General features: G+C 39.1%; 1 long non-coding RNA gene across 1 annotated transcript; it reads left to right on the plus strand.

Moving 5' to 3' along the window:
* Nucleotides 1-754: 754 nt before the first annotated feature.
* On the plus strand, nucleotides 755-8,090 carry LOC121881862. Its single transcript, XR_006091940.1, has 4 exons — nucleotides 755-845; nucleotides 1,154-1,312; nucleotides 6,192-6,318; nucleotides 6,504-8,090. It is a non-coding gene; the product is annotated as an uncharacterized LOC121881862 (long non-coding RNA).
* The last annotated feature ends 17,240 nt before the right edge of the window (nucleotides 8,091-25,330 follow it).

The following is a 25,330-nucleotide window of genomic DNA, read 5'->3' on the forward strand; positions in this document are numbered from 1 at the left end:
ATTTTCTGTCACATATATACTGTTATAATATCAGATGTTAAGACTTGTTCTGATGGACACTGAAACATGTTTTCCTGGCTGTAATCATTCCTCTTGTTCATACTGAACATTAGAAGATCCTCTCTAAATGTGCTTGAAACGTAAGTGATGGGGGACAAAATCCACAGTCCTCCTTCTGTGCATAAATGTATTTAAAAGTTAATCTGAAGCTTATATGAGGCTGCTCTGATGGATTCATATTTTCCAGTTGTATCAGCTGCTCTAATACAACTACTGATACTGATCAATGTGTGTGCTGATTTCTGACAGCAGCAACCTTAAATTCTTTTTTTCACTCTTTGGAAAAATTTTTGTGAATAAAACTTGCCCATACATTAAGTGGAACAGGTTGCCTTGTGTGGACATTTTAGGAAATCCTCGTGAACAAGGTGACTTTTATCAGGCTGAAACCAGAGATTTACTACAAGTTTGGGCAGGTAAGAGAGATTGTTGAGTCTGAGTCATATGAACAAACCTCACAGTAAAAAAAGCAAGAGAGATTTAGGAGAAGAAAATGTTGAAAATGCATCGTCTACTTGTTGCTATTTTGTAACAAGTAAAATACAATGAATACAAACAGCACCGAGGATGAAGTGAAATGAAATATTCATCAGTAAGAGTGAGTTCTGTGTGTCTGTTTAAGAACAGGTGGATGTAAAGGAGACTTTGTGTGTCCAGTGTCCGAACAGTTTGTCCTCCCGGCCTCTCTCCCTCGCCGATGTTAAACCGACTCTCGGTGTGTTTGCTGACGTCGGTGGGATTAACGGACGCCGCTCAAGCGTTATATGAATCGACTCTGACATCTTGTAAGGTTGTTGCTTGTGTCTGGAGACGGGAGAGGTGGTGCATGTAAAAAGGTCTCTGTGCAGGGCCGCCTCTCCTCGGGGGCACTGTGGTGGAAAAAAAAAAAAAAGACAAAGTCAGATATCCATATATACACAATCCCACATGTATTCCCACAAGTCACGCAGTCACTAAAGAGCATAGACTGTAATGGTACATCCACACGCAACCAGCTTTAAATCTGAATTCATAGCATCAGTGTTTTTTGTGTTAACTCAATCAGAGCTTGACCGAGCAGATATTTGACTTCTCTGTTGCAATTCACATTCAGAAACTTAACAAGATTCACACCTGGGAGCAGCTCAGTGTAACCGCCGCTCCGTTTTAAGATGAAGTAGCCGTCTCTGCTGAAGGGCGACAGCAGTGAGCTGGACAGTGAAACCTGGAGATAAAGATGCTGAAGGATTCAGTTACAAGACAGAAGACCGAGGTGAGAGATGATTTGAATCAATGTCTGGAAAATAAGAGCAAATATTGCTTATAAAATGTCACAAAAGTGGTGAAAAATGCTCTGTAAACAGTCACAGGCACATCATTAAAAAAAAAAATCTAGTCTTTAAGAGCATATATTATAACAAAAAGTCAGATTGTATTTTGCCAGATCTCACACTCGTGTCCTATCCACTCCTGCTGGTTAGTAGAAGCACCGAAGTCCTCCAAACTAAATGACAAAATGTAACGTTTAGCGTTACACATCACTGTTGGAAATATGATTCACACAACACTGACGTATCATCAGCTTTTAAGTTCATATGTTAAACTTGTTAGCAAACAGTTGCTTATTTCCACATCCAGTAGTTATGGAGCAACATTATCCTTCATTTGGAGTCGTGTTTCTGTCCAATATTCACTCTCTTTTAGCTCTGTTTTTACTCTCTACCAACTCCTGAGGGAAATATCTGGCTCTTTAGCTGCTAAATGCTCCACTATGTTCACCAGCTAGTCTACAGCTAACTGTGTCTGTTTGCAGTTTGGTGCTGAGCAGATAGTGTACAGTGGCGTTTTAGAGCTTTTTTCTCTGATAAAAGCTGCCTGCTGTGGCTGAAAACGACGCTATGAGAGCGCTGAGAGTGAACCAAAACAGTAAAGCTGCAGCCGGACAGATAAACAATGAGCTGAAACTCACTATAAAGCTCCGTAAAGCCAAGAGGAGCTGCAGAGTCGCTGATAATTCTCTGTAGGTTCATCACTATGAGCGATGACCAACACATTACACACTGACAGCTCAGACATTATTATTGTACAAATATTGATTATAGTCACTCTGAGGTTTGGTTAGGTTCAGGGAAAAAAACTTTTTCAGTGGGAATGCTGGTTTTATTTCTTTACATATAGTGATTTTATGTTTCAGTGTTTTGACTGTCAGTGTGTGGTCACATGATCTCTTGGATTTCTAGTTACAACAAAATAAAATCCTAATCAACTGTGTTGAGATGGAAATAAAGTATCGAACATTCAATCTTGAACATCAGACAGGCGACATTAGAGCTCTAACACAAACTAAATCAGCGACGGCAGAATCATCGCAATCTGCCCAGAAGTGCCTGGAGGCATTAATTTAAACAAGAAATCAAGAATAAACTAGTTGTTGCAGCAATTTAAATTGAAATGTCGGTCATAATATTCATGTTTACCCTCCGCTGCTCTGAAACAGAAGCAACGTGCTGGCAATGGAAAATTTAGATATATAGAATTCAGCCAAACTCCCACTTCAATTACACATAATCTACAAGAATGTACATTATTTTCTTGAAAGTTTAGGAAATGTTAGGTAGAACTAAGATTCTGTGAGAAATGGAGCAGATGTGACTTTGCCTCTGGGTCTATAAAAGCTTTTTCTCCCCCCCCCCCCTCTCTTTTTCTCTTTTATTGATTTCCACCTCCATCTCTGCTCCTCAGCTTCTCTCTCCCTCTCTCTCTCATTTCACAATCTATCCTCCCTGAATTACCAGTCGCTCGTGGTTAGACTCAGACTCAGAATCAAATCTTTATTTTTTCATCTTTTACTTTAAGGCAATTGCAGTTGGCTGGATATGGAAAAACTTCAACAGACGCGATGAGAAACACTAAAGGTCCTACAGCGGTGATTAGATAAGAAAAACTACCAGAGTTTGGTTTGGAGTTTTGTCAGAGATGTACCAGCGTGGACAAAAATATAAAGCTTTTGAAGTTTTTCCAACACACACAGTTTTTTTAAAGATATTAAACTGAAGTGCAGTATAATCATATATAACATAAGTGCCGCTCAGTGAGCACATTCTTCAGATGGACTTATTCAGACGGGCGTCCAGTTTGCATCCAGAGTGTTTTTTGTCCAAGTCTCTCATGCGGATGATGATGAAGTGAAGTCTGGACGGAGCAGGTGGATTAGGGGAGATAGTGTTTCGTCATGGTTTGGGAGAATAGCTTCAGAAATTGCTTGGCGTGTGTTTGTGTGTGTGTGTGTGTGTGTGTGACACAAACAGAGAAATAGAGAAAAAAAAAATCTAATTTTCAAACTAAAGTTGTTCAGTGTGAACGACGACATGCAGCAGATACGACTGCTTTTTGTTTTTAATTTCACACTTAATAATACCTACACTGAACTGAAATCATTCTGATACACTTTACTGTCATCAAGACTTCTGAAGAGCTTTCACACTGCAGAACAAATAAGAATAAAATGAACTTCGGCCGCATGCCTGCAAATGTCAGATTTAACGAGTAAACAAAAAAACATTGTATGTGTCAGTTTGACGTCTTCTCAGTCATTTCTGCTTCATAATTTTGGTGCTGCTGCTAAATATAGCTGAATGTGACTCATAGTCTAAAATAAACTGTAAATGTGGCCGGACTGCTGAATTCTCATATAAGCTTTTGGCCTCCATCACGTCCATTGACAGCATATTTTAAGGGGATCTTTTAATAACCAGTATGAATAGGAGGAATGATTACAATGAGGAAAACTTCCTTCAGTGTTCATTTGGGCAAAACTGTGAACCTATCCTTTAAAAAAACACATCAATGGGCCACACCACTGCACTGGTTGACATGTTCCTCCATTATGAAGAGTTTGGTCATGTTAGTTTGTTTAGAAACGGCTCCAAAGACTAATAAGCGCCAATCACATTTCCAGTGTGAGCTTGTTTGCATTTAAGTGTGAAAATCAGTGACATGTAGCAGTATTCATGCAGGGTCCATAAACGTCTGTGATATGCGGCATGTTTCAGGACACGGCACTTAAACCTCAACATGTGCATCCAACCACAAGGCTGTAAATTGAATTTACCAGAAGACATACTTCAAAAATACACAGGGAGTTCGGGCACCCACAGGGAAATCATACTGTGATACCTTCAATGAAGATAAATAGACTGGACATGTTGTTAAAACAGTGAGTTTAAACTGTCAGCTCAATGTGTCCATTGCTACGTTTAACTTACTGGGTATTACCCAACAGTCCTGTGAATGGTTCAACGATAAGGCATGCCCAACGGCCCAGGGCAAGTAAAATGCCATGTCAGGCTAGTAAATCTAGCAACTCACTTGCCCAATTTGGCAAGTGGCAAAAAAATAAAACTAAAAAAGCATAGTCCCCTCCCCTTGCACACATCAGAGAATACTGGCATCCGCTGTTGGCCAATCAAGCATTGAGTAGGTGTGATGCGTTGCTGTCAGACTTGTTACTTGCCAGAAAATGGTAGTGGGTAAAGAAAAAATGTATGAGCTGAAGCGCAAGCGAGCATTTCAGTTATCCTGAAAACAGGAGTTTAGTTCAGTGGTGTTGGAAGATGCGGGTGAGACTCCAACTATGTATCATGCAGTTTGAGAGCAAGGCAGCATGTCAAGTTTCCAAATAGCATCACTGGAGTGCCTTAACAAGAGCAGACAGCATCTCGCTTGTATGGCAGCTAAGAGAAAATGCTACCAGTAACACAGAAACACTGGCAACCGGAAATAATGACAATACGCTTGCTGAAGCACAGTCAGGTCACAACTTCATCTGGACAGAGATGATATCTGCAGGCTTTTTATTGTGGTTGTTTTCATTTATATAATTTAGTTGGAATTTAAATGCTCATGTTATTGTGTCTTATTGGACATGCAACAACTTTGCAACATCTTACATGTGCGCTGAATCACACTGCAGCACTTCATTTTTCTATTGAGATATTTATTTTGTTGTGGAAAATGGATTTTACTTAATTTTACTCATTCATATTTTGATGTTGAAAAAAGATTTTATCATTATAATTGTTTTGAATGTTCTACCTCAGATTTGTGAAATGTCACGCTGTTGTGTATGTCATGTTTTGACCATAAAGAATCATTTAAAACCACAACTAACCATCTGGTTTCTTCAACTTTCACTCAGGAGCAAAAAAACAGCCTTTAAACTAGAGAAAAAAGAAGAAATAATGATTTGACATATATAGTGATAATTATCAATATCAAATCGATCATTTTTTGCCATATCGCCCAGCCCTAATCAAAACCATGAAAAGGTAATGGGCCTTAAACAACACGATATATACATGGTACTCACATAAATAATTAAAAGACAGAAAAAGGGCAGGGCGGGGGCTTAGACCTGGTCAACATCTGTACTATTCTATAAATATTGTATGGCTATGATTTAAAAACAAAGGTGGCTGAATGAATTTTGATTAAATGTTGTGAGTGACAGACAGGGAATTCTATTATGATTTATGAAATTCATTCGTCTCTATTAAGGGTTTCCATGGTCGTATTTGACGACCTTTGGGAACCATTCTTGGAGGACGTAAGGGCTGCCAAGTTCCTCAGTGTCCTGGCAGACTCCGCCACTGATGTGAGCATCCGTGACCTTGAGGGAGTTTTATGTCAGGATGCTGAAAGATGTGGGAGCCAAAGAATGTGTTCTTGGCAGTAAAAAAACTCCACCATGCCACTGCTGTCGGACAGTGTGCAGCTCTTAATGCTGATGAGTTAAGTTTAAAACTCGTTTGAAGAAACATTTGTTGATGAAATTTTGTTGTTATTTCGTAAATAGATGTTTGATAGTAGTTTAAAAAATGGACATAATAAACTTGTCACTCTGTAAGCAGTATTTCAGAAAGTTGGCCTCCCAGAGCGGAAGCAGAAGTTGGCTTCGGATCCAACGGAGCCTCAGTGATGGTCTGTTTTTGAACGTGGACTAGAACTGGTAGCCATGGATAAGAGAGAGAGATAAAAGAATATATAAGAGAGAGAGGAACAAAGTGTAACTGCGTGAATTAATTTTAAATTAATGTATGTTTAACCCAGTGATGTTTTATTGCCTATACTAATTTGTCCTTCTCTTCATACAGGTGACTGAGCTCCTCAAAGGCCTCTACAAACAGTCCCGCTACTTGACAAAGCCTGGAGAGAGCTCAAAGCACTAAGTGGGATCCTCCAGCAGAAGATCTGGAAGCAAACCAATCTGGGGGGAACAAGGTGGCTCCCGCATGTTCTTCATGTCCTCATGAACTACAATGCTTGGTGTTGGCACATGTGGAGAACACCACTGAAACCAGCCAAGTCATTGTTGTGGCAAAGATTCACCTGTTTTTCAATTTGCATTAGCATTACTGGGTTATATTCTCATTATTGAACAACTGTGATGTGTGTGCTTTGCCCAGATCTTCCAGTGCAGACGTGATCAGCAGAACCAAGCAGTTAGTCCAGATCTTGAAGGACCACAGCTGCCTCCTGTATGTGGTCCTGGTCCAGGATATCCTGAAAATTTTGAGCTGGTCATTTTTTGTGTGTTTTTTTCTCTGTATTGTTTTGACTGATTAGTTCAGTGTTACTAAGTCTAATAGTGACATTGATATTCTTTGCGGTCTAAGTCTGAAGCTTAGACTAAGTCTGAAGGACAGTGTTACACTCCCCAACACCTTACAGGTCTTTGAGATCGCACGGCTCATGCTCATGAGCATGCTCTCAACAACTAGAGAGAGCCTTGAAGACTTTCTTCAAGACTCCGCAGAGAGCCATTTCCATGCAGTGCAGCTCCAGAGCTTTAGCCAGGAGAGCAGGGATAGCTACGACAGGTCGCAAATGAAAAGGGAAAAATAAGAACATTAGTTGTAGTTGTGTTATAATTCAGTTATCCTGTTGTTCATAAAAGGGCTCACTCAATCCTGTTCACTGAGTGACATGTCTTAATTGCACATTGTCACTGCCTTTGAAAGAAACAATTTAAAATTTAATTTTATGTTGATAGTTTGAAGAGCCAGCTCCTTAATGCAGTCATCAAAATGGTGAGGAACCGTTTCAACAACCTGGAGAGTAACAAGATTCTTCAGGCGTCTGCAATGTTGGTGGACCTGAGGGAGTGGAGGATGCAGACCTGGCCAGTTACAGAGCACACCATCTCCATCTCATCACAGAAACACTTTACTGTTGTATCGTGTTTATTGGGACTATGTACAGTATTAAACATAAATGTTAACATTTGATGTACAGCAGTCCCTTACAATTAAAACATATAACAGCACATTGAAAAACAGTACAAAGCAAAAAACACACAGGGCACATTATATAAAATACAAAGCTACATACAATAGCATATCACATACAATACTGACGTACTGGACAGGGTGGGCTATGACAGGTCAAGCAAGGCACCAGAAGTGGCCAAGCGCAAAAGTGTTGATCAAAGCGCTGCCCCAGGTCCAACAAAGCAATGTATGGGCAGACTTTCTAACAGACTCTGAAAGGCTGCAGAGCTTCCACAACCTGCTGATGGTGGTTGAGCTGATCCTCGTGCTCCTACTATCCACCGCTGCCTGTGAGTGCTGCTTCAGTGCCATGAAGTGCATTAAAATGGATTGTCGGAGCAACCTTTCAGTTGAAATGCTGTGGAAACTGCTATACATTAGCATTGAGGGGCCAGCATTTGCCACTTTCAGTGCTGAGTGTGTTGTACAAAGACAGCTGTCAGCAGGGCAAACAGCATGGAGCATGTTAGGGGTAATTAAGATTTGTATTTGTATGGTTTCATTAGTTTTTTAGATGCGAAGAATCTGCTGTTTAGCCTGTACTTTCACTCCCTCACTCACTCACTCACTCACTCATAGTTAACGAGTCCATCTCTTGGGAGGAAGAGGGGATGGGATGGGTCCATTTTCGATATGCATTGATGTTCGTTGTTTCGCATGTATAACACTCTGTGTCCTTGTTCAGTTTCATTTACTTAAATAAAGATTAAACATGACAGTTAACTTGTTATTTGATAACTGCTAATAAATAAAACATTGTGTATAGGGGCAAGTAAAACTTTACTTCAGGCAAGTAAAGTTCTAAACCACTTGCAAGACCGCGCAAGTGAAAAAAACATCAATGTTGAACCATGCATTGAGGGACTGAACAAAAAATAAAATTAAATAAAATTTTATCAGTTTATATACAGTACTGTGCAAAAGTTTTAGGCACCCTAGATGTTTAGATTCTTATCCATTATGCAATACCATCAGGGAGGTGTCTGATTGGTCCCAAATTTATTCATGACAATGACCCCAAGCATACAGCTAGAGTCATAAAGAACTATCTTCAGCAACAAGAAGAATGATGAGTCCTGCAACAGATGGTATGGTATGGCCCCCATGGAGTCAGTCTGGGATTACACGAAGAAGCACCTGAGATGGTCTAAATAATAAATCCACAGAAGAACATTCTTTCCCCAGGATGGTTACAACAACCTGGCTGCAAGTCACCATGAAAAACTGTGTTAAAGTGAACCGAGGAGAAGCTGCTCACAGCAAATATTGATTTCATTTAGCTTTCTGCTGTTTACTCAACTTTGTAAGAAGTTAATTGATAAATTTAAACAATTCATAGCAATATTTTTGTAAGCATTCTCACTTTACTTTTAGTGCCTAAAACTTTTGCACAGTACTGTATTTTCTATCAAAAATCTTCATCTGCAAATGTAGCCTAAAGTACAAGTACTTCACTTGAGTAAATGAATTTAGTTATTTTTCAATGGCTGGTTCAGTGAGCAGTTCATGTCAGAGAAGCTGAGGAAGAACCTGGTAAATGATTGCAGTTGTGGAAATGATCAACCTCCTTATTGCCATATGTTGAAAAGTAACCATTTACTCAAGTATTACAGTTATGAGGTACATGTAATTTAATATTTCCATTTTATGCAGCTGTGTGCTTCTACTCCACGTTTACTAGGAGGGATTCAGTTCCTTCTATTTCAGAGGGAAACGCTGTACTTGTCATTCTCCTACATTTATGTGACAGTTTGTTACTGGTTACTTTACAGATTCAGGTTTTACACACAAAAAATATATGATCAACAAACAAAACGATGCTGCATCTTGTCCCTCTCCAGCACGTCTCAGACAGCTGAGGGTAAAGAGCAGATGGAAAGATTCACCGCTTTTCCTGCAGGTTATCGGAGCAGGAGAGAGTTATTAAAGGTCCCATGAAATGAAAAATAAATGTTTCCAGTTTTAATCCTGTGTCCCTGTGATAACTGTTCATTTATCTCTTGTTATATGCCAAATATATGTCAAAAAATCAGTATCAGAGTTTTCTCTTCCTGTTAAACAGTTTCAAATGTTTGATGACTCATCTTGCACCAGCCACACCGGTCATATAAAACAAGTAGCAAACAGAGCGATATGGAGAGAGACAGGAGGAGATGTGTGTTTGGATATAAGTGGGCAAGTACATGTTATGCAAATAAATGTTGTTCAAACTGGTAATAACTATAGATGTGTTTCATCCACATGTTTTTATGAACACTTTCAATTTGTGCATAAAAAAAGTTAATGGAAATGCTGGAAATTCAAAAAAATCTCAAAATATATTGCAAAAAAGGTATTTTGCTTGTCTGAGTTATAAAAGTAGCTGTGTGGATAAAAAGCAAATGCAAATAGACTTAAAGAGAATTTGGACATGTTTTCCTCCATTAATCGTTTGTCAAAATTGATGGTGATTAATTTAATCAATTAATTGACTAACCTCTAGTTATTTTATATTATGTTTTGTCTATGCATGTCCATGTTTCATGTTGGATTTAATCTGTTTCTTTTTGTTTGTTTTTAATTTGGACAAGTGTGTTGTGTGTAAATTAATTATGACTTTCATATTAAATCAAAATCAATCAAATTGATGGGAATAAAATATGCAAAGACTCTTATGATGTATAAATAAATGATTAGTCAAATAAGGCCTTTGTCTGTGTGAACGCTGACGACAAATATCAACTCCTTAAGCAATCTGTCGCAGTCGGATTCAACTCCTCCTGCGCTACATGTCAAGAGATGTGGGAACAACAGAAAGAAGAAGAGCTGTGGTTCCTGAGGTGCTTTGAATGTAATATCATCAGCACATGTAACATCTTGTTGCATCATGTTGCGATACTCTTTGTGAAGAAGGAGATGACTGATTACACACCAGGTGCCAAGAATAAGCGAGGGATTAAGTGCTCACTGCTCATGTTTCCAGTTGCATCATGTTTACTTCTCAGCTGCACTCGACAAATCTTCTCTGAGTCTTGAATTAACCAAGATTGTAGTCTACAGCTGTTCTTCCGATTCAGCACAGCCTCAAAGATGTCTGAGAGCTTTTAAAGAGAGGCCAGAAGGTGCGAACATCACTACTTTTGTGTCGCATGACATTAAAGCAGCATTAAATTGCAGGTTCATGGCTATTAAAAGATCCAAATGTGCTTTCAATGTAAGTGATGGAGGCCAAAATCCAGTGTTTCCACACAGTCGCTTTGTACAAAGTCTATCTGAAGCTTATATGAGGCTTCAGCAGTCTGAGTTAGTCACATCAAGTGGATATCTGACACATTTACAGTCTTTTTACCATCAAATTTCTTTGTGTTTCCTCGGACAGTGTTTCCCTGTTGAGCTGCAGTGGAAGTATAGTAACAAAAAGAGGAACTTTGGCACTAAAAACACTGTAACGTTGAAAGATATCTACTTGATTTGACTCATTTGGACGACTGAAGCTTCATATTAGCTTCAGATAAACTTTTAAATACATTTTTGTACAGAAGGAGGACTGATTTTGTCCCCCATCACTTACATTGTAAGTGCATTGTGAAGGGATCTTCTATTGGTCAGTATGAACAGAGGGATGATTACAGCAAGAAAAACATGTTTCAATGTTCATTTGGGCTCCTGAATGTTGTTTAAAACAGACTTGAAAAAATGTGAACTCGTCCTTTAAAACAGCAATTTTCAGATGCAGAAGAACTCCACAACAAGCTGACGAACACACAGCTCTGATATATTGTGGTGGCAGTTTCTGTAATAAAAGACTCACAAACCAGAAAATGTCTCGCAAATGGGTACAATACCAACAACAGATATAGAGAGCTGTCTTAGGTAAAGTACAAAGTCTCTTGCTCTGCTCTGAACAGTCTATTATTATACCTTCAGCAGATAGGTACAGCTGGCCTTCTCTTCAGTTATTTCCACACATACAATTTGCTATTGTTCCCTCAACAAACAGTGCAGTTGGCCTCCTTTTCCTTTCTCTACACACACACACACACACAGTCCGGCATTGTCCTTTCAACGGACAGGTGCGACTGACCGCTGTTTTCTCTACAAAGTAGTTTCACCACACACAAGATCATAGAACATCACCAAAGTATAAGTGGAACAATATCAGAATTAGTATAACATATTGTATTGAAGTATACATATTACATTTTTCCATTACATATATTATCACCATATAAAGTTGTTAAAGCCAGATTTACACATCCAGCAGACTCCCTCCCTTGCTGTGTAGATCAACAACTGATCTTGAAGCATTTCAGACTCACATCCTGATGTGTGCAAGCTCTTTTTCACAACACAAGTCTCTGCATGTGCTTCTGTTTGTGAACTTGCTTGCCTCAAATTGCCCCTTGAAGGCAGAATAAAGTATTTTGAACTGGATGAAAATTTGATCTCAACCCATCTCCAACTGCTGAAATTTATTATTAACAACATAATCGAGCTCTTTCTTATTTCACAGATCCTGCCTAAGGCTCCATCTTGGTAGAAATTGGCAAAACTTCCTCAAATAATAGGCCTAACTTTGAACTGGAGAATAACATTTGAAGGAGTGGAGTATTATGAATGTTTACCTTGGCACCATTTAAGACAAGCAGTATATTATTATGCATATTGATGAGCATCATTTTGAACACAGAAATGCAACTCAGTTAGTGGTTTTCACTGTTTTTCTGCAGATGAACAACTTGAATCAGACACAAAAGCTTCTGACTCAGGGGTCATGATTACTGTAACACACCAGGGGTCAGATGCATAAAACTCTTTGTAGATTCATGACTAAAACTGTGGGTACGCACAAAGCCAGAAACATGTATACTCATTCTTTTTGTCAGATTTAAAAAGCTGTGTGTACACATGGTTGTGTTTTTCTAAATCTCAGTCATTGAGGAACTGGGTGCACGTGCACAAGCCTCACTTTCACTCCCACAATGAGCCGTGAATGCATGAAGACACACCCTGAACCAGCTGTTTTCATATCAACATGTTGCACCAGTCTGTACAGCTGTCCATGAAACAAACTGGAAATAAAAAGTGGAAAAACTGGAAATAAAAAGTGCTGTTTCACCGATTGTGTTGCACCGGCAACGTTCTCCAACAGCAGAACAGCTGTCATTACGTGCAACCATTATTTACAACTGTGCACTTCTTTATACTGTCCATATCATTAATTCATCATATGGACTGTAAACCATTGTCAGCAGTGATATCTCAGAAATGTAATCATAGTTTGCCGCGCTCATATCTTAACCAACTTTACAAGGTGTGAAACAACTAAGGATAAAATAAAAAGAATATCAACAGAAAAATAAATGTTGACTCCTGTGTAAATTAAAAGAATTATAAAAATTAATCACACAAAGTAATTTAATCACTGTTACCGTAATAAATGTGCCTTTGGTTGGCATTTTACGAATCTCTGTGTAAACGCAAAAAACCAATCACACAATCAACCTAAACAAACAATGTTTTCTCTCAGCTATTATTTCACCTCATCACACCACCCTTAGGTCGCTTTAGAAAAACTTGTACGCCTGGTCTGAGGAATGCATGAGGTGCACACAGTCTGCTTTTATAAATACCAGTTTAAGTGTGGGAAATGGCGTATGCATGGTTTTTATGTGTATGCATCATTTATGCATCTGGCCCCAGGGTGCCAGACTTTCAAGAGTAAATTATTTTTTTGTGTGTTTGTACTCCGGCGTTTTACATTTTCTCTTAAACGGCTGTTTCCACAGAGAGAGCTCAAGGTCTACTGATTGCATTTTGTTCTCAGTGGAGCCACAATGTCGTGCAGCTTCCTTCAGGTTTAGTTAAGAAAAATAAAATCATCACAGGTAGTGAGGAGTAAGAACATTTTTTTCTGTTGCGTCACAGTTAAGATGATGCTGTTATATTTCAATATGTTTGGTGATGTTGCACCGATTGAACTCTGCCAAAGTGAGAAATATACAGGAAGCTCCAAATGCAACGGACATTGTGACAACCTTGAGTCTCCAAGTAATGAAAAGATGAAGACTTTGGTGGCACATCTGTGGGTGGGTTTGTGTGTGAAATCTATACTTTCTGAATTCTATTGCTTGTTGAGTCAGCATGTAGGAGGAAAACCACCACAATAGCGATGGCATCATAGCAGTGAAGCAGGTTTCAGACGAGGACATAGAGCTGTGTTTATGGGGTCACATTTCAAATATATGGTGTGGTATTCAAATAAAGTGAAGTACTCAAAAGATGTAATTCAAAAAGTAGAGAGTCTTTTGGCTGAATACTGTTACAGTGAACATGTTGCTTTAATACTTTGAACCCTCACTAATATTATTTACAAGGCTAAAAACTGAAATTCATTTAGCTACATTGTTATTTTTTGGGAAAAGTTTTAATGAAAATACAAAATTGTCTGCATATCAATAAACTGTAGGAGGGTATCAGTGTTACCTGCGATCAATGGACCATGGTGGTGGGATATTTTTAGTTAATGGAGACATTCTGCACAGTTCCTATGTTGCTAGCTGTCAGTAAATTAGCTTTGGGACATTTTTAGTGTATATTTTTCATCAATTAGGTTACTATATTTATTATTACTGTATAAATGTAAAACTTTATTTTTAATGCTCGTAACTCACTCACTAGCTAAATAGCTCATTCACTCCAGGTCATGGAAATGACATGTAGGTTCTTGCTCCTTTTTTTAAAAGTCATAATGTGTAATTTTGTATGAAAATAGGAAATTCTGTAAAGAAACATCAACATATACAAACTGATAATATATTTTACCAGCACAGCAACACAGATTCTTACATCATTGTTACTTGGTTTCTTCCATATCATCAAAATTCACCAACGCTTTCTGATAAAGTAATTATTCAACTTTCTAGCTGTGATCTGGGGTTAGTAACTATAATCTTATTGCCAAATTTCACATTGCAACCTGTACAGTACTTGTTACTGATACAAATAATTACTATACTTTGTAAAACATTACCCAACACTGACAATGATGTCAATGTGTCATAATGGAGGACATCAGCAGTGATGTCATACTAGTTGACATTATATAACATTGCCTGAAAAGTCTCACAGCAGCTGACGTATAAAATGTTTTTATATTTTTACTGTTCTGTGTTTATTCTTGTCGTCCCGTCCTGAGACGCTCTCTACGTCACATGAAAGCCTGCTGAGCCTAAAGACCAGATCATCCTTCACATTATGCCACCTATTTCTCTCGACTCTTTGTTCTATTCTTCTTTCTACCTTTTGAAAAGGACGTGTAGAGTCTGATGACTGATGGAGACTGTGCCAAAAGGAAGTGATTTCTATACATTTCTTGTGGAGCTCAATTAGCATCTTTACGTTGTGAAGGTGAGAGTTTCTATGGCTCAAAGGAATAATGTGTGTGTGTGTGTGTGTGTGTGTGTGTGAGAGAGAGAGCTCTCGCATCAGCAGATAAGCTCTGAGGAGTCAAGCTCAGCAGGTGACGGCGACACAAAAGGTGTTGATCAGCTTAAAATAAAACGACTCAAATTTGACACTGATCTTTGAAGCAATTAACTGTGAAAGATTTGACAATTTGATTAATTCAAATTGACTTTTCAGATATTTTAGCCTTTTACGTTGCTGCACAAATATGATTTATTGATTAAAGAGACACTATTTCTCAAAGCTAACAACATGTAATTAATTTTAGCAGTTTTTTCCTACATGGCCTAACTTTGTGTTTTAGTCGCAGCTAGATTACATACAAAGTCAATACAAAGACGTGAGTGGACACGAATTTGTCCGGGGCGATGCGAGTTGATGTGAATACGTGTCCACATGAGTTGAAAATGTCTCAACTTGCACGTATCGTCAGGATTTATGAATGTACTTCATAAACATACAGAGACGAGGAAAAAGGAGAATGGAGAGAAATAACAGAAGAGTTGCTGGTGAGTTCAGTCTATCTTCTCTCTAAATGATCTTATTGACAGGTTCTCTATTGTCATTGCTGTTTTGTGATTGTTGCCGAGAAGATATCACTTTACCGCTAACAAAGTTAATACTAGCTATCTGAGGCTAGGCCTTTACGTCTGCACAGCCAATAGACAATCAATAAACACTAATGGTTTGAATGGGCCTTCGTTGTGAGGGTATTTGTTTTTGATTCTCATGTAATATAACATTGCCTGAAAAGTCTCACAGCAACTGATGTATATAATGTTTTTATATTTTTACTGCTCTGTGTTTATTCTTGTCGTCCTGTCCTGAGACGCTCTCTACGTCACACGAAAGCCTGCTGAGCCTAAAGACTCTCATCATCCTCCACATTATGCCACCTATTTTTCCTCGACTCTTTGTTCTCTTTCTACCTTTCTACCCAGGACGTGTAGAGTCTATGAATGATGGAGACTGTGCCAAAAGGAAGTGATTTCTATACACTTCTTATGGGTGGTGGTAATGCTTTGACAGATGTACGCTGATGTGAACAACATGAGTGGAGCTCAATTAGCATCTTTATTTTGTCAAGGTCAGAGTTTCTACGGCTTAAAGGAATAATGTGTGTGTGTGTGTGTGTGTGTGTGTGTGTGTGTGTGTGTGTGTGTGTGTGTGAGAGAGAGAGAGAGAGAGAGCTCTTGTATCAGCAGACTCTGAGGAGTCAAACTCAGCAGGTGACGGCAACAAAAAAAGTGTTGATCAGCTGAAATTAAATGACACAAATTTGACACTTTGATCTTTGAAGCAATTAACTGTGAAAGGTTTGACAATTTGATTAATTCTAATTGACTTTGTAGACATTTTAGCCTTTTAAGTGGCTGCACAAACATGATTTCTTTATCAAAGAGACACTATTTCTTGCTCAAAGCTAACAACATATAATTTATTTTATCCCTAGTGGATTTTGATATTTGAATGAAAAGGCACAACTTTTCAGGTCCATCATTTCTGATGTTTCTGATTCTCCTTTTGAGATCTGTGTATTGCTATTTCTCTCTTTGGGATTCTTGACATGGTTTGTATTAATTATATATTTGTTATATGTGCAAACACACTAATATGAAGTTAATAAGTATGACAGAAATCTCAGCCATTTTATTAAACAATAAAATAAGGCAGTTTGAAATAAAATAAATAGTATACAGAATGATTAAATGGAACTGACTGATCATTTATCATATGTTTATAAAGTTTATAGAGTTTTTGCTCCCCAAAAAAATGCTTTTCACAGGTGTTGGGGACAGTTTTAGGGTTAAACTGAGAGGTGGATTTAACAGTAAGATCGTATAAGGTTGTGTACAAACTCACTCCCTATTTACCAGGTAGTGCAACATATTTACACTCCAACATTTTATTCTAGTGTCTGAATTAAGTGTGTAAATTAATTCACTATGTAGTGCCCGCAAAAATTCTACAATGGAACAAAAAAAACCCATGACTGTCACTTCCTATTTACCATATAGTGTACAACATTTGTGACGAATTCTGAGTAAATTTATCTTCTTAATAGATATACGTACATATAAATATATATATCAATGTATAACAGAATAAAAGAGTATGACATGACATGCACACTACCTCCATCTAACAATCTCACATTGCATTGCTCCACATGTTGTGTGACTGCTGACAGCGATGATGCAAAACAATGATGATTAGGGTGAACTGTCACTTTAGATGATGTCACTAGATCGATAAACAACCAGCAAACCCTGATCAGAGGACCTTAGAGACCTGCTGGTGACACGGGGCTGCAGCAGATCTGTAATGTAGGCAGGTGCCTGACCGTGCAGAGCTCTATAGGTGATCACAAGAACTTTGAATTGGATTCTGAATTTGAAGGGGAGCCAGTGAAGAGCAACCAGAATCGCATCACATGACACCTTTTGGAGGACCTGGTCAAGTCTAGCAGCAGCATTTTGGACCACTTGTAAATGTTCCAAGGATGTTTTGCAGAGGCAGGTGAAAAGAGAGTTATAGGAGTCAAGACGGGATGATATAAAAGCATGAATTAACATTTCCATCTCCACTTGGGACACAACAGGCCTGAGCTTTGCAATGTTTCTCAGCTGGAAAAAACGAGCGAATCAGAAACTTGACATGTCGGTCCAGAGTCAGACACTAGATTTCATATGGAGGATTTAATTGATGAGGTAAGAGACCCAAGACCATCCCCTATCTTAGGAGGGCCAATTTAGCTATGTTTTAAGGTTTAAAAGAGATGTATAATTGAATATCATCTGCATAGCAGTGATATGAGATACCTGTAAAGTGCCTTATTGTCTGTCCAAGGGGAAGCATATACAAGTCAAACAGAACAGGCATGGTGACAATAAGGGCTCCCTCACCAGACTGCACTGCAAGGAAGAAAGAGGACACCTTTGCCTTACTGACCGACTCAGCTGGAAGTCTTTACACATCTATAAGCTTTACTGTACAGAGGCTTAATCAACTGAATAACTTCTGGCCCAAATCCAAATTTCTCCAACATCAACCAGCGCCAATGTCAACTTTGTTGAACGCTTTCTCTAAATCAATTCCTAGGAGCAAGCCCCCCTGTGCTGACATAGTTCAGACTGTGTCCCTGATTGTGCCAATGGTATCTGCGATGTCCCTACCTGGTATGCTGTATGCCTGAGTTTTCAAGTCTGTTTCTTTCACCTTTGTTATCTGATTGAGTTCAATGCTATTATACAGTTCAAGCAACAAGGGGACAAGCTGATCTTTGAAAGCCACATAAAACTCTGCAGGTAAGCCATCAGAGCCTGGGATTTAGTCCTTATTCAGACTGTCAATAACATGCTCCACTTTTCCTAAGGAGAGTGGCATATCACACCATGCTCTATCTTCAGTTTCAAGTTGTTTGTCTATGCATGGTAGCATATTTTGAATTTGTTCTGGGCTATATCACCATTTATAAAGAGATTTTTATAAAAGTTCATTAGAATTTACAACATACTTTCCTGCTTTCCTGCATAGTTTAAACACTCCCGATCCCACCTTGCTTCTTGCAAACATAAAATTACTATTTTTAGAGTAGAAAAAACTGAGTCTATTTTGGTTTTAGTGCCATAGTACAGGGGCGTAGTGGACTCAGGGTACACGTAGGACATGTCCCCCGCACTTCCCATATCTGTGCCGTCTGTCCCCCACACTTTTTTTACAACAGTTCAATTCATTTTAACATGTCGTAACACGTTTTTCCAAGCTGTCTTGATACGCACCATAAATAGGCGGCGGCATACACACGCTGTCTTGTGATCACAATCAAAGAGTTGAGACGTGCGCTGGCAGTGCTGCTCTGCACAATGTTCAGCAAACCAGCCAACAAGAGGCAAAAAACCTTGCACACCTTCTTTCACACAAACCATGTAAGTTGAGTAACACTGTTGCCTGTTGACAATGAATACCAACTTTATTGTTACCTATGTTAGATGGCTGGCTAGCTAGCTTCATGCTAGGAATAGACCCATATTTTTTTAATGTTAATAGGAAAAGCAGGGAGGAGAAGGTGGACCAGAAGGCAACAGTCGTGCAGAGGCTTCACAGGTGAGGAGACATTATAACTGGCTGAGAAAATATCTATAGCATAAAAGTGACTTTGAGATTAATTTCCTAATATTATTAATATTATTAAATCTTTTTAAAAATACTGCTTTGCCCATTTTTTTAAAATCTGTATTATTGCAATAGACAGAGCAGGGAGAAAGCAGCGTGCAGCAGTCAGGACAGAGACAAGGCTGCAGCACTGGGAGTCAGGGAGAGGCTTCACAGGTGAGGAGAGATTATAACTGGCTAAGGAAATGTCTATAGGACAAGAGTGACTCTGAGATTAATTTCCACAGCTATTTCAGAACCGCTCTTCTTATTTCTACTCTAACATTTCTTTGCACATATTTTTTTTTATCTGTATTGCAATAGACAGAGCAGGGAGAAAGCAGCACACAGCAGTCAGGACAGAGACCAGGCAGTAGCTCAGGGAGAGGCTTCAGAGAGAGACACAGCAGAGGATGGATCTTCTGTGGCCGCTTTAAAACCACACCTGCTAAGACCATTATGTCTCAGAAGTTGACAGATAAAACTCTAAGGTTTCAGAGACAGTGGTATCAGGACTTCCCGTGGCTACATTTCATCCCAGGTGTTGAAGGAGCATTGTGCTTTTTACTGTCGCAAAGCAACTGAACAGAAAACATCACAGCTTGCAAAAAAACACATTTATTTCCACTGGTTTTAAAAACTGGAAGAAGGGCCATGAAAGATTTGTATTACATGCTAGATCAGAATGTCACAAGATGGCTTTAACAACACAAATCTATGAGACTAGATCAGTGGACGTGCAACTGTCTAATATACGGGCATCACAGCAAGAGGAGGCACAAACGTGTCTGTTAAAAATAATTAGTGCTTTGCAGCTCTTGGCGAGGCAGGGTTTAGAGGGCATGATAGCAGTGAGGGAAATTTTGACACAGCTACTGAAATATAAGTCTGAGGATGACTCTCATCTAAGGTTTATTGAGCCACATCAGATAACATCAGGTCACTACCACAACTGCAGTTTTCTGTGATTATGGATGGCACACAAGACGTGTCAGGAAAGGGGATGGAGGCAATATGTGTGAGATACACTGACCATGATCTAATACTTCATGATGTATGAAGTGTCTGTGACCACAGGAGAGAACCATGCAAAGGTTATTATGGATGTGTTGCTCCGTCTGAATTTGTCAATCACTGGGTTGAGAAGGCAGGCCTACGATTGTGCAGCTAACATGGCAGGAATATATTCAGGAGCAAAGGCCACCATCAAGGACCTCTTGCTCCTTATGTACATTGTGGGGCTCATAGTGTGAACCTAATCACAAAACATGCCTGCGTAGTCTCTCTTGTTGTTCGTGACTCTTTGCAGTGGGTTCATGAATTGGGAGTTTTGTTTGGCCAGTCAATGAAATTTAAATCTATATTCCAGGATATTGTAGAAGCAGAGAGCGGGCCAGTCCAGTCTATCAGGCCCTTGTGTCCCACAAGGTGGACTGTACGTACAGTTGCCATTCGTTCACTTTTGAACCAGTATCAGCCTGTATTGCTTGCTTTAGATGAAATGGCATCTGGGAAGTCACATTCAGCCAGCAGGGCAAACGGCTTGCTTGAAAGATTGCGAAAGGGCAACGTAGTTCTTGGTCTCCTGCTTGCCTTGGAGGTTACAGAGGAATTAGATTGCCTCAATAAGTCTCTTCAAAGTCGTACACAGACAGTTGATGATATGCTTGCTGCTGTCACTTGTGTAAAAGACAGCATAGCTGAAAAACGAACACATGAGAAATTTCAAGGTATCTACAACAAAGCATCACAAATGTGTGAAACACTCAACCTGTCTCCAATTGAAATACCTCGTATGTACCTCCCTCCTTGGTTGACTACTTCAGAACGGAATTTTTCAAGGTCCTGGACACCGTGAGTATGCAATTCAAAGAACTTTTTTGAAAATGAAGGGCTGCGTATGATCAGGAATCTACTCTTAACAGGAGTGACAGATGTCGATGTTTTGCTGCAACACCCAGAAGTGAACAGAGCTTCTCTTCAAGTGCAGTTTGCAATGTTCAAGTCCAAGTATGACTTTCAGTCAAGCAGTGACGCTGCTATCATTCTGTCACCAGAAGTCTGTGGCCTCTTTGAGCAAGTGGAAATATTTGTGCGGTTGCTTCTTAATGTGCCTGCTTCCTCTGCTGAGGCCGAAAGAAGCTTTGGTGGTCTTCAGAGGTTAAAAACCTGGCTCCGAAGCACAATGACACAGTCCAGGCTCAACAGTGTTGCTGTGTGTCACGTCCACAAAACTGGACAAACTAAATAGGAGACAGATTGCTCAGCAATTCATTGCGGCTAATGAAAGGCGCAGAAAGACGTTTAAGTGCTTAACTTAGGCTAGATCAGTGTACATACTTGTATTATATGTACGTGCTGCAGGAGGCTTCTCCTCTTAAACCTATATAGACAAAGAAATGCATGTTCCTCAGTGAGTTACAGACATTTATTTTTTTATCACCTCTGAAATATAAAAGTGTTACACATCACTTAAAAATAAGGAAAAACTTAATCTGTGAATACGTGGAAGACTGGAGTCATTTACTTTTTCAAATAACTTTTTTTTTAAATTTCTTTCTCCAAACTGAAAACAGCAAACACACACACTTAGAACTTATTGTAAAAATACTATAAAAAATGAGATGAGATGTTAGGTTGATCCTCTTGACCTAAAGTCTAAGAGTTATTTAATATTTTGTAAAACAAATCTCAGTGTTATATCGATGCCACACTAGGTTTTTATTCCTATGTGATAGGGATGCAGCGATTAACCGATTTTTCTGTTAATCGTGATTTAAAACGTCACAGTTATTTAACTGTAGATGATCAGCAACAACAGAGTTAATGTAGATGCTTGAGGGTCATTCTGTGTCGACTCAACCAGAGCTTGGCAGCTCAAACTTTTGATTTTGATCATTTTAAAGAACTCGAGTCGGTCCCCGGTTGCCGTACTGTGGCTGTTTGTGGTTATTTGGTTCTTTAGCTGCTAAGGAGAGGTGCGATTGAAAGCAAGAGGATGATAAATCAATCAATACAAGTCGGCTTACTCTTGAACAAATGATTGCTACGCTCCTGCCATAGTGAGTGCATTAACATTCAGGTATGCAATGTTGAGCATTAAAAGAGTGAAAATGAAAGTGAGAATAACAATCATTACTTGCTGTTTCTATCTTCATTCTTCCAACATTCATTTTCTTTTCTCCTTTCATTGTGCCTTTCTCTTGTCTGATTAAACTGTGTAAAGTCCATATCTGAGTCAGAGCCATCAGAAACAGGTAATAAGTGGGCTGAAGGCTGCAGCTGGGAGGGCTGCATCTGGGAGGACTCCAGCTGAGTGGACTCCGGCCGAGAGCATGACAACTGAGTGACTACAATTAGGTTAGTAACAGCGCCTGGCACGACAACAGGACTTTCTTTATTTGCTGGAGTAGGAGGTACAAGAGGTTCAGGTCCCAAGACAAGCCTCGTTCCTCCATTCCCCCCCCTCTGGTCTCAGTGTGAACCTGCTCACACTCATGCAGTCCATGCTGGAGCCTAGCTCTGGACCTTCTTTGCCTGTTTCTGCTGGGACTACTGTCGCAGCAGGCTGTTTCCCAGCCTCTGCATCTGTTTGTCCATCCTCAAACTCCAGGTCTCACTCAATTTCTTCATTCACACCCCCCCCACTCACCACCACCTGGAGGTCAGAGACGTTGCCACTGTTTTCTTTACTTTCATTGCTTATACAATCCTTAATTGGACTACAGCACAAAACACATTTTTTGGCACTCTCAGTACATTCCCTGGCAAAATGCCCCTGGACACCACACTTATGACAAAAGTAATCTGGACATTCATGCAGGACATGACCAGGTTGGATTTTTTACACTTTGACCTGTTTATCCTGAATAACTCTGAAGTATTCTGGGACCCAGAGCGGTGTTGAATTTGATTCAATATGGGAGAGATTGTACCTTTCATGAACCTTGTGCTGTCCACTATACTAGTCCCTGGCCTCATCCTGCGTTTGATCAGGGGAGATGGCACAAAAATCCCCAGCCGTGAAGTTTGTCCAGAATTTCACTGTTCTCAATGTAGGCCGGCAGGTTGAGGAACAAGACGACCAGCTCATCATTGCATCTTCCTGCACACTACCAAGCCATCGCACAGCTCCCGTCCACACTTCATTAGTTCATTTGTTGTTACTTTGTCCGTCCCATCAAACTCCACACAAACCGTCAAGTCATTCAGTCTGCTTATCATTTCTTCTTTAATTTCTTTACTATAAACTTGCTTTTTGGTCTGTTGTTCAGCTTCAGGAGAGGGAATGGAAAAGTCATAAATTAAAAAAAACACTATTGGGGGACAAAAAACTGATACATAAACTTAAATTCACCAAAAAACTTCAAACGTCTGCTGCTACAAAAAATTTCCCACAAGGCTCCTGCTGCTACATTAACATATCATGTGACACCACGTGCTGACGTGCTCAGGGTGGAATGGCCGTTAGCCACTCACAATTTCACATAAACACTCTTTATGTGTTCGTTAAGTGACCACAGCCGTTTGTTCATGTTGTCTTAAAGGTGTCTGAGTTGGAATGAAGCTCTATTTACACATAAACGATAAGTAGCCATTGTAGGAATAACACTACACTCGAAATTAATATTAAGCACTCGTAAATTATACGGGGCAATACTCTTTGCTTTGAAGAGAAAAATTAAATGAATCACTCTTATCTGAAAGTCGTAAATTCTCTGTCATAAAGGAATACGCAAATACAACGACTTGGTGATAAATCAAGATATTTATTGATCTACCAAGGGATAGGGATGAATGGGAACACTAGACTTTGCTTTTAAGAGAAAAATTAAATGAATCAGTCTTATATCTGAAAGTCATAAATTCTTAATACAGGGACCACCATCTCTGTTGTTAAGGAACACACGAACACAACGACGGGGCGATAAATCAAGATATTTATTGAACTACCGAGGGATGAATGGGAACACTGGGCAAGGCAAGTTTATTTATACGGCACATTTCACCAACAAAGCAATTCAAGGTGCTTTACATAAAACATTAAAAGCATCGAGATAGACACATAAATACAATTAAAAACAGTCATTAAAAAGCCAAGAGAACAGAAAATGAAAACAAGCTAAAAAGCATAAAGCATAAGCATGTATACATACAACTGGAATGAATGCTTGACTCAATCTGTAAATTAAATGAACAAGTTATTGCCAATGGAATTAATGAATGAATGTTATCAAAAGCGAGTCAAAGGTGCAACAAGGGGCAATTAACTCTAAGTAAAGATGGTTTTCCTACTGTTTCCATGAAGGGCTGATGATGAGGCGAACTTCCCGGAAAGCACCGAGCAAGGTCGCAAGAGTGACAGCCAGATGAGAACCGCTGCAGCAGGTTCAGTGAAGCACTTTGGTTCACTGCTTCTCAGGAAGGCAAATCCAGTCTCAGACTTGGTTGAGGCCACAAAGCAGGTGTGTGTGTTAGTTCAAGTCTTCTTGCGTTCAGCGGCAGGCTACATAGTTTGGATGCTGGAGCTCCAATGAACCAAAAGAGTCCTTGAAAAGTCTTTAAAAAGTTTAACTACACAATAAAAATAGATCACAAATAATATATATTCAAATGGAAAACAGCGTGGGTTGACTAATGGCTTTTGGCTTTTAGTTGGGAAAAAAAAGAAGCCAGACAAACAGTTGTAAACTTTTATAGTCTAGTGGGTGTGTTTTTTGAAAGAATTAGGATCCTTGGCGCTCTTTTGAGGGACACGCATTGGTACTAATTAACTCCTTTTGTGTGGAGAGAAAAACTGACCTTCAAATAAAAAGGGAGATAATTTAATTCCTATCGAATATCTGAAAATTACATGCTCACAAATTGAATATTCACTAATTTCTGTCACCAGTGCCAATTTCATCAACACATCATGAATCAGTGAGAAAACACTTAGTAATATTGATTAACCAAATAAAATACAGAATAAAATCAATAAACATTTGATTCCCTAATCTGTAATTAAATTGGCAATCGAACCAGAGCTAAATAACATGCTTACACTGGTTAATATCAAATTAATCAAAGACAATAATATGTATGACTTGTAATTAACAGATTTTGAGGCAGGCTTTGAATTTCCATAATATCAAACTAATTAAATCATTCATGGGAGTAAACGTCAACATCATCTAACATGGGTTAGACAAGTCAAGATACCTGTATATTTACACATTTAGTAGCATTTTCTGACCAATTCAGACACTTATTGTCTCCGTATAAATTACAACCCCAGAAAAAAGAAAACTCACACAAACAAAATCTTTACTTTATACTGATAAAACAATAAAGAAAGTCCTTCCTCCTGTGCTTCACTGAAC

Source organism: Thunnus maccoyii, chromosome 17 (assembly GCF_910596095.1).
Source record: "Thunnus maccoyii chromosome 17, fThuMac1.1, whole genome shotgun sequence".
Classification (NCBI taxonomy): Eukaryota; Metazoa; Chordata; class Actinopteri; order Scombriformes; family Scombridae; genus Thunnus; species Thunnus maccoyii.